The following is a 12360-nucleotide window of genomic DNA, read 5'->3' as shown; positions in this document are numbered from 1 at the left end:
TAATTGGGTAATACATGTATACACTAAGTTTCAAGAAAATATCTTCAGGCATTCAATAGATATGGTGGAAATAGTGAAATTTTATGTATTTTACCCTGACCTTTTGACCTTTGACCTTTGACCTCATGACCCAAACTTTCACCAGAGAATCTTAATTGGGGAATACATGTATACACTAAGTTTCAAGAAAATATCTTCAGGCATTCAATAGATATGGTGGAAATAGTGAAATTTTATGTATTTGACCTTGACCTTTGACCTTTGACCTTGAGCATGTGCACCCAAAAGTTGATAGGCACAACTTAACCCCCTAATACACATACATGCCAAGTTTCATTAGGATACCTCAACAGGTTTCGATAGTTACCTTGTCCACAAAATTCATTACGGACGGACGGAAGGACGGACGGACGGACAACCCGAAAACATAATGCCTCCGGCACCACTTCGTGGCGGAGGCATAAAAAAATAGATATATATTTACTTATATATATATATTATATTACATATATTCTCTTCTACGCATCCTACGAGATTTGAGGCAGTGAGATTGGATTCCCTTTTTTTATGCCTCCGCCACGAAGTGGTGCCGGAGGCATTATGTTTTCGGGTTGTCTGTCCGTCCGTCCGTCCGTCCGTCCGTCCTTCCGTCCGTCCGTAATGAATTTTGTGGACAAGGTAACTATCGAAACCTGTTGAGGTATCCTAATGAAACTTGGCATGTATGTGTATTAGGGGGTGAAGTTGTGCCTATCAACTTTTGGGTGCACATGCTCAAGGTCAAAGGTCAAAGGTCAAGGTCAAATACATAAAATTTCACTATTTCCACCATATCTATTGAATGCATGAAGATGTTTTCTTGAAACTTAGTGTATACATGTTTTACCTAATTAAGATTCTCTGGCGAAAGTTTGGGTCATGAGGTCAAAGGTCAAAGGTCAAAAGGTCAGGGTCAAATACATAAAATTTCACTATTTCCACCATATCTATTGAATGCCTGAAGAGATTTTCTTGAAACTTACTGTATACATGTATTACCCAATTAAGATTCTCTGGTGAAAGTTTGGGTCATGAGGTCAAAGGTCAAAGGTCAAAAGGTCAAGTAAAAATATTAAAACTTCTTTTTTTTTTCTCCGTACCTTGGAAAATTGTTCAAGGTATCTTCATGGAACATAGTATATACATGTACTGACTGGAAGTGATTATCTAGAGAATGTAGGGTTCATAGGGTCAAAGGTCAGGGGTCAAAGGTCAAGTGCAAGACTTCAAAATGTTACTATTACTCTCATATTTATGCAATGCCAGCAGGGTTATTTTTTTACACTTGGTGTATGCGTGTGTAACCTAATAGAAATTCTCTGGAAAGTTTTTTTTTCCTCTTTTTGCCTCAAAGGTCAAAAGGTCAAAGATCAAGTGAAAGTGCTGAACTAACTTTTTCCTCCATATCACGGAAGTGGCTCAAGTTACCTTGAAACTTAGTACATATTATGCATGTTCTACCTGAAAGTAATTATCTTATGAATTTTAGGGTCAAGGGCCAGATGAAAATGGTAACAATTTACTATTCAATTTAGAAATTGCACTTTTTCTCCACACCTGTACCTTGAAAATTACTCAATGCCTAAATGTATGAATCTGTCAAAGTCAAGTTAAAGTCCTTAAATCCCTAGATACATGCTCTCCTGTTCATCCAATTAAACCTACGTCAAAGAAGGTGAACATTCAACACATTTGTGACAAACTTGTCATTCCAATATTTTGCCAATTTTGTGAAAATGTAATCACACAGTGTCCACATGTACTATCTAGACCTATTGGGAAAATCATGCATTATGGCGGAGGCATACCAGTCGCCAAAGCGACATTTCTAGTTTTTTTATCTTTCTGAAAATGTAAGATGTCAAATATGACAAATATCGATTGGGATAGATTTTGTACATATCATCGGCGTTCATCTTAACCTCGTATACGCCGAATTTTGGTCAAATTTTCGATTCTTAGATATACTTTGTTCAGTTATTTTTGTAGGGGGGCCGAATGAGCGCGGATGAGAGAGAGAAATGGAGAAGGGCGAGATGATGTGAAGACGGTGTGTGTGTGTATGTGTGTCTATGATGGAGATGGTTATACGGCACGCGGGTTCGGGTGGGAGGTCGTGCAGTCAATAAAGACAAACACTCGACAGGAGTCCTGTGAACAGCAAGCAGAGAGGTCATTTTTATTGACTCATAAGATAGTCACTACACAATTACAGCTCCTGACTTTAGGAGAACCCTTGAAACACTATTATGTGCACATCATCAAGTCCGCACATGTTTAACACCAAAACAACTCATTCATTATAACACACACAGATACCAAGTGAGTTATTGTCTCTATAACTATATAAATCCACCATGGGATATCAACAATAATCTTATAACTAATGAAGCATCTGCCATATAATCAGCTGTATGTGACATAAATCTCTCTCTCTCTCTCTCTCTGTGTTATTTCACTTATCATGACTGTTAAAAACCATATACATTAAACAGACTGTAAATGGCTGGGTACAAATGTTGAGGAACCATTTAATACAATGTAAATGTGTTGTAACAATATCTGCTTTTTGAGACTTATATCTTACAACACTGTGATGTCTATTCACACAAAGGGCTCACTCTATGGAATAAAATCATTACTCTCCACACTTCATGATAAGCAGCCAGTGTCATGTCCACTCTGTTAGTGTAATATCAGACCCCATATAGTAGGATAAAGGCTTTTTACATGTGTGACTACCAGTCCTTGCATATACATATACAATACATATCCTATTCATCATTATTTGTGAAAAGAATAATACCTGTTTTGTGTTAGAGTCCAGCGAAGATCTGACTCAACTATGCTATTTTGTTTGAATGATAATAAAAACAAATGAGACAGCAGTTCTCTCTTCAATGATTTGAATTGCTGAACAGTTTACCAGAGCCTGAATGCATCCTATTATTAACACTTCCACATAACCCTTCTATAAGATCACCTTTGCTCTTAGATAAAAGTCACGTGACATCATATGGATAAATCCTCTCTTCCACCAGCCATTCCTAACATCTACAGATCACTTCGTCACAGTCAAATCACCTATCCCTACTCAAAACAATTACAATCACACATCTGATCCATATAGGTCCCACTACATCAAATCTGGAATGTCAGCAAGATAAGATGGGGGTATAGTAATGCTGAAAAAATTACATTATACCCAACTACTGCGGATCTTACAACTTTAGATCACAGGGTACACCAACTATGAAAAACAAATGCAAATCTACACAATGTCTCAGCACAACAAACCTTAAATGATGGTAGCAGTGCAATACACCTGTATTCTTAACTCCTCCATTGTGTGTGTCAAAACGATTATGATCGATGCTCAGGTAGCTTCTTAAATCTCTTGCTAGACGACACACTTACAAGATACCCTAGTCCCAGGGCCTCCTATTAATACAGAATCTTACTCTTTTAGGGGAAGCAAAAAGAATAATATTCCCTCTTACAACCTCAGTGGTATTACATCATAAACCCACAACACTGTACCTACACTGTACATCTCTGACTCCATCTCTAAACTCTTCCACCTTAAATGCATCACCAAAATGTAGTATAGGTAAATAGCTTCCATCAAAAACCATCAACTCAGCATCTTATCACACTATTATAGGCGCCTCATACTACACAGCACCATGTAATACCAGAGTACACAGATCACGCTAAACGCCCTATACTGTTACACAACGCTACATAATACACTCTTCAATACCGTAATTGGTCACGTACACAAACCTACGCAGGCCTGCAGCCCTTGCATTGTACTACTGCACTACGTACGAATACATTGTGCGCACAAGACTACGGCAGCCGCAATTAACTACATATGCCCGTACACACAACACACGTCCGTAGACCGACTTAGCACAGGTACGTAAGTTACCGTGCATTCAGTGCCACTGAACAAAACCACCATCAACCAGAGACAAATAGAATGGCTTCATGAAAATTCTGACAAACACTCTCACTCCATATAATATGCCTGTTTGGCCCTTAAAACTCTTCATATCAATTACCAATACTGATAATACAGCACCATAACATCTAAGCACTTAACTATACACAGCCCAGTCGCTGTACATGGTACGTCGCGACAGGGCTGTACGCGCGCGACCACCAAACCACTAGGAGAGCGACGTAATCGTATCACGATAGTTTTGAATTTTGATACTTAACATCATTTTTGTCACCTCAAACTCATCGAGTATACTCTGCAATATTTACTCTACATCTGATGCTATCAGTATTCAAATGTACGCAATGAAACTTACCGAAATTGATCATCATATCCAGCATGTCCACACGGTACACAATCTTTCACGCCAGGCCTAACTATACACAGCCCAGTCGCTGTACTACGTCGCGACGTTTGATGTATACAGCGACTGTATCTACACACACTGTATATCAAACGTCGCGACGTAGTACAGCCGCGACTGGGCTAATTTCGATGATCTATTCACCTACCGCCGCTAGCGGCGCTATAACGGTCGCCATAACTGGGGGCCAACGGGGGCTTCCAGCGAGCTAGCTACCCAGCGAGTTGCACCTGCAGCTCAGCAGCCTAGCGTACCCATCGCGCATAGTTAGCCGGGCCTGGCCGCTGCGCCGCGGCCGGCGACCGCCGCGCTAATATTGTGATTGTTTACTCACTGTGGGAAAAGTTATTCAGCGGCTTTTAATGCTTTTCTTTTGGACAAATTGATATGAGTGATTCAGACATATTGATCTACAATGAAAGCTTCAAAGGAAGGATCAGGAAAACATATTGTGCAGTTGCTGGGTGCACAAATAACAGAAAAAATGGAAATGGGGGCTGGCACGGCAGTGTGTGAAATTCAGACACCGCTGACGCATGATAAATTAAGGCAAGAATTAAAGACAATTAAGTGAAATACAACGGTATAAAAAATGCACAGATTTCGAAACAAATTATGTCTACTAGATTCTCTATTAACTATTTCAATTAGGTTATCACTGCATATTCGTAAAATATGTTGTTCATCTTAGAAGACAAGTTTAGATCAAAGAATTTGATAATTCACTGATTTTTTTTTTTTTCTTATCCTTGGTGTCCTACTTGCAAAAGTTAGAATACACTTCCTGGCTAGATTTTATTATTATGACAAACATTTTACAGCCTACACTACAGCTAAATAAATGTTTCAAGATGCGTTAAATTCTTATATTGTTTTCACTTCTTCAATGTTCAGCACTGAATTGACCATAGGCCTATTCAATTTTGGCCTGGAACTCTGAATTTGACTTTTGATAAAGTGATACTTATAAATATTAAACCATGGATGGTGACAAACATATCCGTTTCATAATCATACTAAGAAAGTATGATTTAAAAATCACTTTTGTAGATTATAATATTAGGCGTTAGCGTGATGTTATGCAACCGTACTTAGACCTAAAATAGTAGAAGTTTTGGTTGTAGACATCAGGCGACGTAGTCGTTAGAAACGCCTAGATTTATATTCCGTTTGGTTTACTTAGTTAGGCTTGCCTGAAGTTATCGACAACCGAAAATGATATAGGATGTAGGGTTCTAGAAGTCAATAGGTCTAGATCTAGTTTGGACTCTAGTATTGCCTAGATTTCTAGACAAGATCTAACGTTTGACAGATTCTACCCTGCTGGCCCGACACTCCCGAGTGTCAAAAGCCTGCCGAGGCAAAAGCCTGCCCTAAAAAGATTAAGTTTACTGATAGCTTGCAGTTTATTGCGCCATATTTAGCTCACGATTCTTATCCATATTGTATCTAATTATATCAGTTAACTTGTCAACAGTCTAGGCTTAATCCTAGCAAGACGTCTGCCTGCGCCTAGCAATAATTCTCCCCAGCGGTTTTTATTCTCTTACACAAATGTGAATATACGGGGCTTACATGCGAGTACCCATTAAAAAGTCATCGCTAAAGAAATAGAGTCTACAAACACTCACGGATCGTACCGATATTTACCTTGATATTCAAGTTTTGGCTACAGCCGTATGTCATCTACCCATTCGCGCACAGTCGGTACAAGTTGTTTAATTTTATTTATATTTAATCAGCTAGCGAAAAAAAAAAAAAAATGTAGACTACAGTTGAGACAAAGCCAGATGCGTCGATCGCTGCCAGCGCCAGATATAGCTAGCTGGCCGGCTGGCGCCGGGTGGTAAAAGCACTGGCTGCCGCTGGCACCCTTGCCACGCACGCAGGGCGCTTGCCGACCCGGGGTCCGTTTCATGAAGCTATCACATAAAAGCTATCACATAAATCTTAAAATGGCCAAGCCGCTCTTAAGCTAGGAGAGACTTTCACAGAGAAGTAAAAACCATTTCACGAAGTCTCTCCTAAGCTATGAGAGACTTTAATTTTTTCAATCGTCATGTTCGAGGGTAATACTAATTAACATATCATTAGCATATCATTAACGTATTCTCCCTATTGTGTTACATGCGGTGAGCACTCGCTACCTAGACATAGCACGTATACACACAGTGTATACAGCGCAGAGGTAACAGATCTACGACGGAGGCAAGATCCTGAAGGCTAAGTTGCATTCTACACCGCTACCAGTACATATTTCTATTAGTGAGTATATTTAAAGCTGTCTGCAATTAAAAAGTAATGCATGTGGATTCATAATGTGATATTATTTGGATATATTTTTGTTCGAATCTTCTACAATTCTCCAAGGGCTAGCTAGATGTAGATCTAATCTTAACGGTAGTAGCGTTATCACAATAGTCCCACGTAGGCACATCGCCGTTTGTTTGAATGACCAAATGGCCAGCTGAGTTAGGTAGTTTGTTAATGTTAGCATGGTAGGGTCTAGGGCTACTACAACTTCTACAAGTAATAGTGAAATGTTTGTGGGTTGATTTTTAGCATGCAGATATTTCATGAGAGCAATTGCCCGATTTGTTCATGTATGGGTGAATTGCAGGTAACTTAAGGCGTGAATAGTGAAGGGATCGAAGAAGAAACCGGAAAAAGTAAAGAATTGGTCTGCATTTTATTATTAATATTATATTTTTGAAGACGTGTCTAACATTGAATAATTACACTGTCACTAGCTGTGTGGATAGTATTCAGAAGTGATACAAATTTTCTGTTTTGTGTCAAATCGACAGGAAAGATCTGGGTTTTTTTTTTTTCAGTCTAGAAAATCTCAGGTTATTTTGTCCAACAGAATTATGGGCCTAGCCTAAGCCTAATGTTTTTTAGTTTAGGCCCTAACGTGAACTTATAGCATTAGCATTTACACTACAGAGAACCAGCTGTACGTTACCTGTGTCATTGTTACGTTTACAAGTCCTAATGTTACTATCTAACGTTACTAATATAGGTCTACAACAAAAACTTGTAAAATACTAGGGGTTAGGGGTTATAACTGCGACCAGCCCGAACGCGAAGCACTGTGTACTGGTACAACTAACAGGGAGTGCCCTGGGGTTAGGGCCGGTAGTACTATCTGGAGAGTCCGACAGTGGTTAGACTAACTAGATCAAGTACGGTAGTAATAGTAGGGCCTAGTAGTAGTACGTAGATCCAGGTCTACACAGAATATGAATTGGAAACCATGGTTCAGATCTTGGTTCAGACTTGAAAGCTATCTTCAACAATTCTAAGTGCATACAGCACTGTAATCGCAATGCATGTGTCACAATAAGATAGAGAATGATGTTTACCTAAATTCATTGGCATGGCTCCTCTAGAATTCTACTGCTATACTACCAGATGTCTATAGATCTAGAATCCAGTGGTATAGTGATCCTGAGTAGCACCTACTGACCTAGATACTGCTTAACCAGTGTATACCAAAAGTATAACCAGACTAGACCCTTTGCCTTGATATTCTTAAACATATTATCATTAACATAAGTAGGCCTATCACTCATCAGTAAGGAAGTTAATAGGTCTTCTTAATAGTGCTATCTATCTAGGCAGTTAGTAGATTCTATAGGTCCATACTCCGATGCTAATACCGCTTACACAACTTCTTTTAGCAATTTAACTGATGATGATGACATGACAACAGTTGATGATCAGAGTCAGACTGTGGCTGCATCTCAGGCTGTAACTGTGATCAACCCGAATGTGAAGCCACAGTACAGCTGGTCCTACCAGATCTTAGGTAGATGTAGACCTTGCAACATGGATGCCTAGCGACAAGATCTAGAACCTCAAGAAGTCATAATACCCTAAACTATAGGCTTACACATGTTGAATTGAGACAACTCAAATACTAGTATTATGTCTTTTAATCATCCCCCCCCCCAAAAAAAAAATAATAATATAAGATCCTTTATATATTTAAACTGCAAAAACATGTGAACTGATTTCAAATTTCATGCAGATTCTAGATATTGTGTGTAAAATCTTGTATAATCAAACAACAGTTTGAAAACACATTTTCTATTTTGTATTCACATTTTTAATTATAATGTTAGATATGGAACATCAGTCAGACTGCTACAATCAGACTTCTTCATCTAATAAAGCCCAGAGTCAGTTGCTGAACTTCACTGAACACAGAACCAAACTGCTGAACTTCCATCTTCTCCACAGCTAGACTGCTACTGAACTTCGTCGAGACTTACGATGTATCTACCAGCATGGTCACCTTCAACAGAATGCAAGTATTTTAGCTTATAATACTATTTTAGCAGACATCATATCTGTATATTTTCAAATACTACAATTGCAACATTATTTACATTTGGACATCAAATTGTCTCTGGATATTTAGTTGAATAGTGTTAGACAGGAAATATTGAAAACAATGTTTGCTGTAATGTCCATCTTGGTAATTGAAAACAAACATTGTTATCCAGTGAATAGTGACCCTTCTAGAAACAACTGTTTTTTGCATTTTTTATTTCACTATCTGTAGAATATTACATACTGATCCAATTGAAAAGAGATAATTCATGGAAGGGGGGGGGGGGTACCTGCATGTCTACATGTATCAAGCTCCTGAAACAAACTTTAGCAGTCACGTTATCTTAATAATGTAGGCCCTACTATGATTGTTTATTTACCCTCTCCCTTTTCTAGTATCAAAACCACCTTATGCTCTTACAATGTTTGAAACAAGAATATTCGACATAGCTAATCATTTTAAACTGTGAAAAGTCCTATTTATAGCTTATGGATCAGTAGATACTAGTGAATTCATTCTTTCAAAATCAATGGTAGGGCTTTTCAATTTGATTGCTATAGCTTGTTATAGCAAAGGCGAAGCAACCATCTCTAACATACTTTCTAATGTCCCATGTCCTGCACTATTGTTTTGTTTGTAAGATATTAACTGTTCTTGTATATTGAATAAACGCCAAACAGCCAAGGACCAGACAACATGTGAACTTCATCCACTTCAGAGTTAAGGACTGGGGGCAAGATGCAAATGGAAAAGTCAAGTGACAGTGTCATGGATATTCCACCATCTTCATTTGGTGTGTTAAATGATTATTTTTAGCTATTGAAGCAAGTTGAGAAATCATGTTATCTTGATCATCTACAGTTGGCAGCAAAATTATTCAGCCCCTCTCTTGCATGTTGGACACTCTGGCATAATGAATTACATTATAACTGATATCATTTCTAAATCATACAAGTGGTGATCAGATAGTTTGCTACAAGTAAATAACAGATCAGTAGCCTTTGATTTGCATATAGTTACAAACTTTGATCATTCATGTATAAAGAGATATGGTCCAATGAGCACATTTATGGTCATTTTCAGTCCTTTCAGTGATCACTGAAATGCTTCGTTGAATATGGTTTGTTCACTCAATGTTTTGATAGGTGACACAATATGATGGAATTTGATGTAGGATTCTTAATATTTCAATTGGCATTTTTCGTTGTACAAAAATATCTAAATGAACTCATTTCTAGTGAAAGTTGCCACCATAGAGTTTGTACAGAGGTTTAGCCGTGATATTAATAATTCAAAGTTTAAGTCATGTCAAAATGAATATAACCCAATGAAATGCTAAGAGTTGTGCATAGAATGGCAAGATACTATTTAAAATTCCATAAAAACAAAAGAAATTAATCGTTATCATCAGACCATAACACGTCATGATTCAGTGATCACAGAAAGGTCTGAAATGACCATAATGTGCTCACTGGACCTTATCTCTTCATGCATGAATGATCAAAGTTTCTAACTATATGCAAATCAAAGACTATTGATCAGGTAGGCATTTGTCATAAACTATCTGTTCACCACTTGTATATGATTTAGTAATTGTAATGTTATTTATTTTGCTATAGTGTCCATAATGCAAGGGGGGTGAATAATTTTGCTGCCAACTGAATAAAGTGAATGCTTGTTATTAATTTACCCTCTCATTCATTACTAAAATTACCTCATACTCTTACAATTTGCTAACAGGGGCTCATTACATAGTGATTCAAACTTTGAAAACTGGCAATTACAACTTGTTGTTCACATAATATATCTTACAAAATTGATAATCATTAATGAACATTTTGTTATTATTGCTTGTTTTAATAAAGATGTACACTCATCTCAAATATTTTCCAACTATCCCATTTGTGCATCCGATGTTTCTGTTTGTATGGTATTTAACTGTTCTTAAATTTGCACACCCAAAGGCCTGAAGAGAGCTGAACCTCACCAAGCCTTGGGACAGACAACTGCAGCTGAACTTCACCCAGGTCAGAGTCAGACTACAATTGGACTACAAACTGTATAGCAGCATCTTATCTACGACAGAACACAGGTATGCTTTTCTCAAATTAAACTTGAAAGTATAAAGATTTTACAAAATAAACAACTTGAATAACAGTTGAAAAAGGGCAACCTCTGTTGATGACATATCAGTTACAGGTAATTCGGTCTTTCTTATTTTAGCAATTATTGTAGACTTGGTGGACAAACAATGTCACCTCTATATGTGAACTGTTCCATACGAGAAATGAAGAAATTAGTGCATTTATACACCCCAGTTGGGAGTTGATTTAATGTTTATGTCTATATCAGCCACAATTGGGAATTCAGTACGGCTTACATTAGTTGATTAACGCACTGACATAGCAATGCAGCTGATTTATTGCATAACCCATTGAATCATCTTTCTGTTTATTTTGGAACCCCCAGCTTGCCTGACATAAGTTACAATCCTTTTTAAAAAGTCATGAATGTATAACGTTCTGTGAGACGAGTGTTTAAAGTCACAATCACATTCTCATTTTGAGTCTGTGTCACACCTTTTTTGTTATCAGGAAGAATCTGCTACACTAATTCTTGTGTATGACATCCCAGACGATTTTCTTAGTTTTTTTTCGTGGATGCTGTTAAACTGTTTCTAATATACTGTATAAGAAATTGCTGAAAAGTAGTTCTGTGTAATGATATGTGTGCCAGTCGTGTGTGTATTCATTCAACTGTAAGCCCACATATTTAACACTCTGTATAATGTCAGGCAGAGGGGATGAATGGCGTGTCATAAAATTTCAGTATGTAACCAATATTTGTTTTTCCATATTTGTATTTCTTTTTTCTTTCATATAGATTCTCAAGGCATGGAGCTTGCCGAGGGTGATGCAGACAGGTTGAATGCAACATATGATAGTTTTTACGGCTGTAAATATATATATATATATATATATATGAATTTAATCTTTCAAAATCAATGTATATACAGTGAAACCCCGTTATAACGAGGTCCGTGGGACCGCCAATATTGCCTCGTTATAACCGGTTCCTCGTTATAACCGTACGCACTAAAAACAAAGAAAACATAAGCATGGAGTCACATATACCAAGCAATCAAACTTATGAGCAGTCTTTGTGTTGTTATTACACAAGTAAATGGATCATTATTATTGAGAAAGGATAAAAAGGAATCATTTGTGAGTTGATACCAAAAGAATAAAAAAAAAAAAAAGAAGGGGTTGAAAACGCGTTCTTTGTTTTTCTTCTGAAAAATCTCTTCGCGTGTGTTGTGCATGCCTTCTCGAAAAGTGCACGGCATGGTTGAATTCGTAATCCTTTCTACACGTATCTCTTCCTCGTGTATTGAACCATTCTGAAAGAATGAAAATATCATTTGTGAAACACAGTATAAAATTTTAATAAACAAAATCACATTGTATTAAAAACATGTGTTACTTTTTTTCTGAACATGGGTGCAAGCAGAGTGACATGCATTATTAAACTTATTTTACGCTGTGTGCGCCCAGCGGGATCGCGATGATTACATTATTAATTATTTAGGCTGTATTCCATGATGTTTGCACC

General features: G+C 37.5%; 1 long non-coding RNA gene across 1 annotated transcript; it reads left to right on the top strand.

Annotated features, from left to right (window-relative positions):
- Positions 1–6567: 6567 nt before the first annotated feature.
- Positions 6568–11987, top strand: LOC140226381 (uncharacterized). The gene is made up of 5 exons (XR_011900942.1): positions 6568–6674; positions 8537–8721; positions 9429–9541; positions 10713–10840; positions 11632–11987. It is a non-coding gene; the product is annotated as an uncharacterized lncRNA (long non-coding RNA).
- The last annotated feature ends 373 nt before the right edge of the window (positions 11988–12360 follow it).

This window comes from Diadema setosum, chromosome 3 (genome assembly GCF_964275005.1).
Source record: "Diadema setosum chromosome 3, eeDiaSeto1, whole genome shotgun sequence".
Taxonomy (NCBI): domain Eukaryota; kingdom Metazoa; phylum Echinodermata; class Echinoidea; order Diadematoida; family Diadematidae; genus Diadema; species Diadema setosum.
This window is presented reverse-complemented; position numbering and strand designations above follow the sequence as displayed.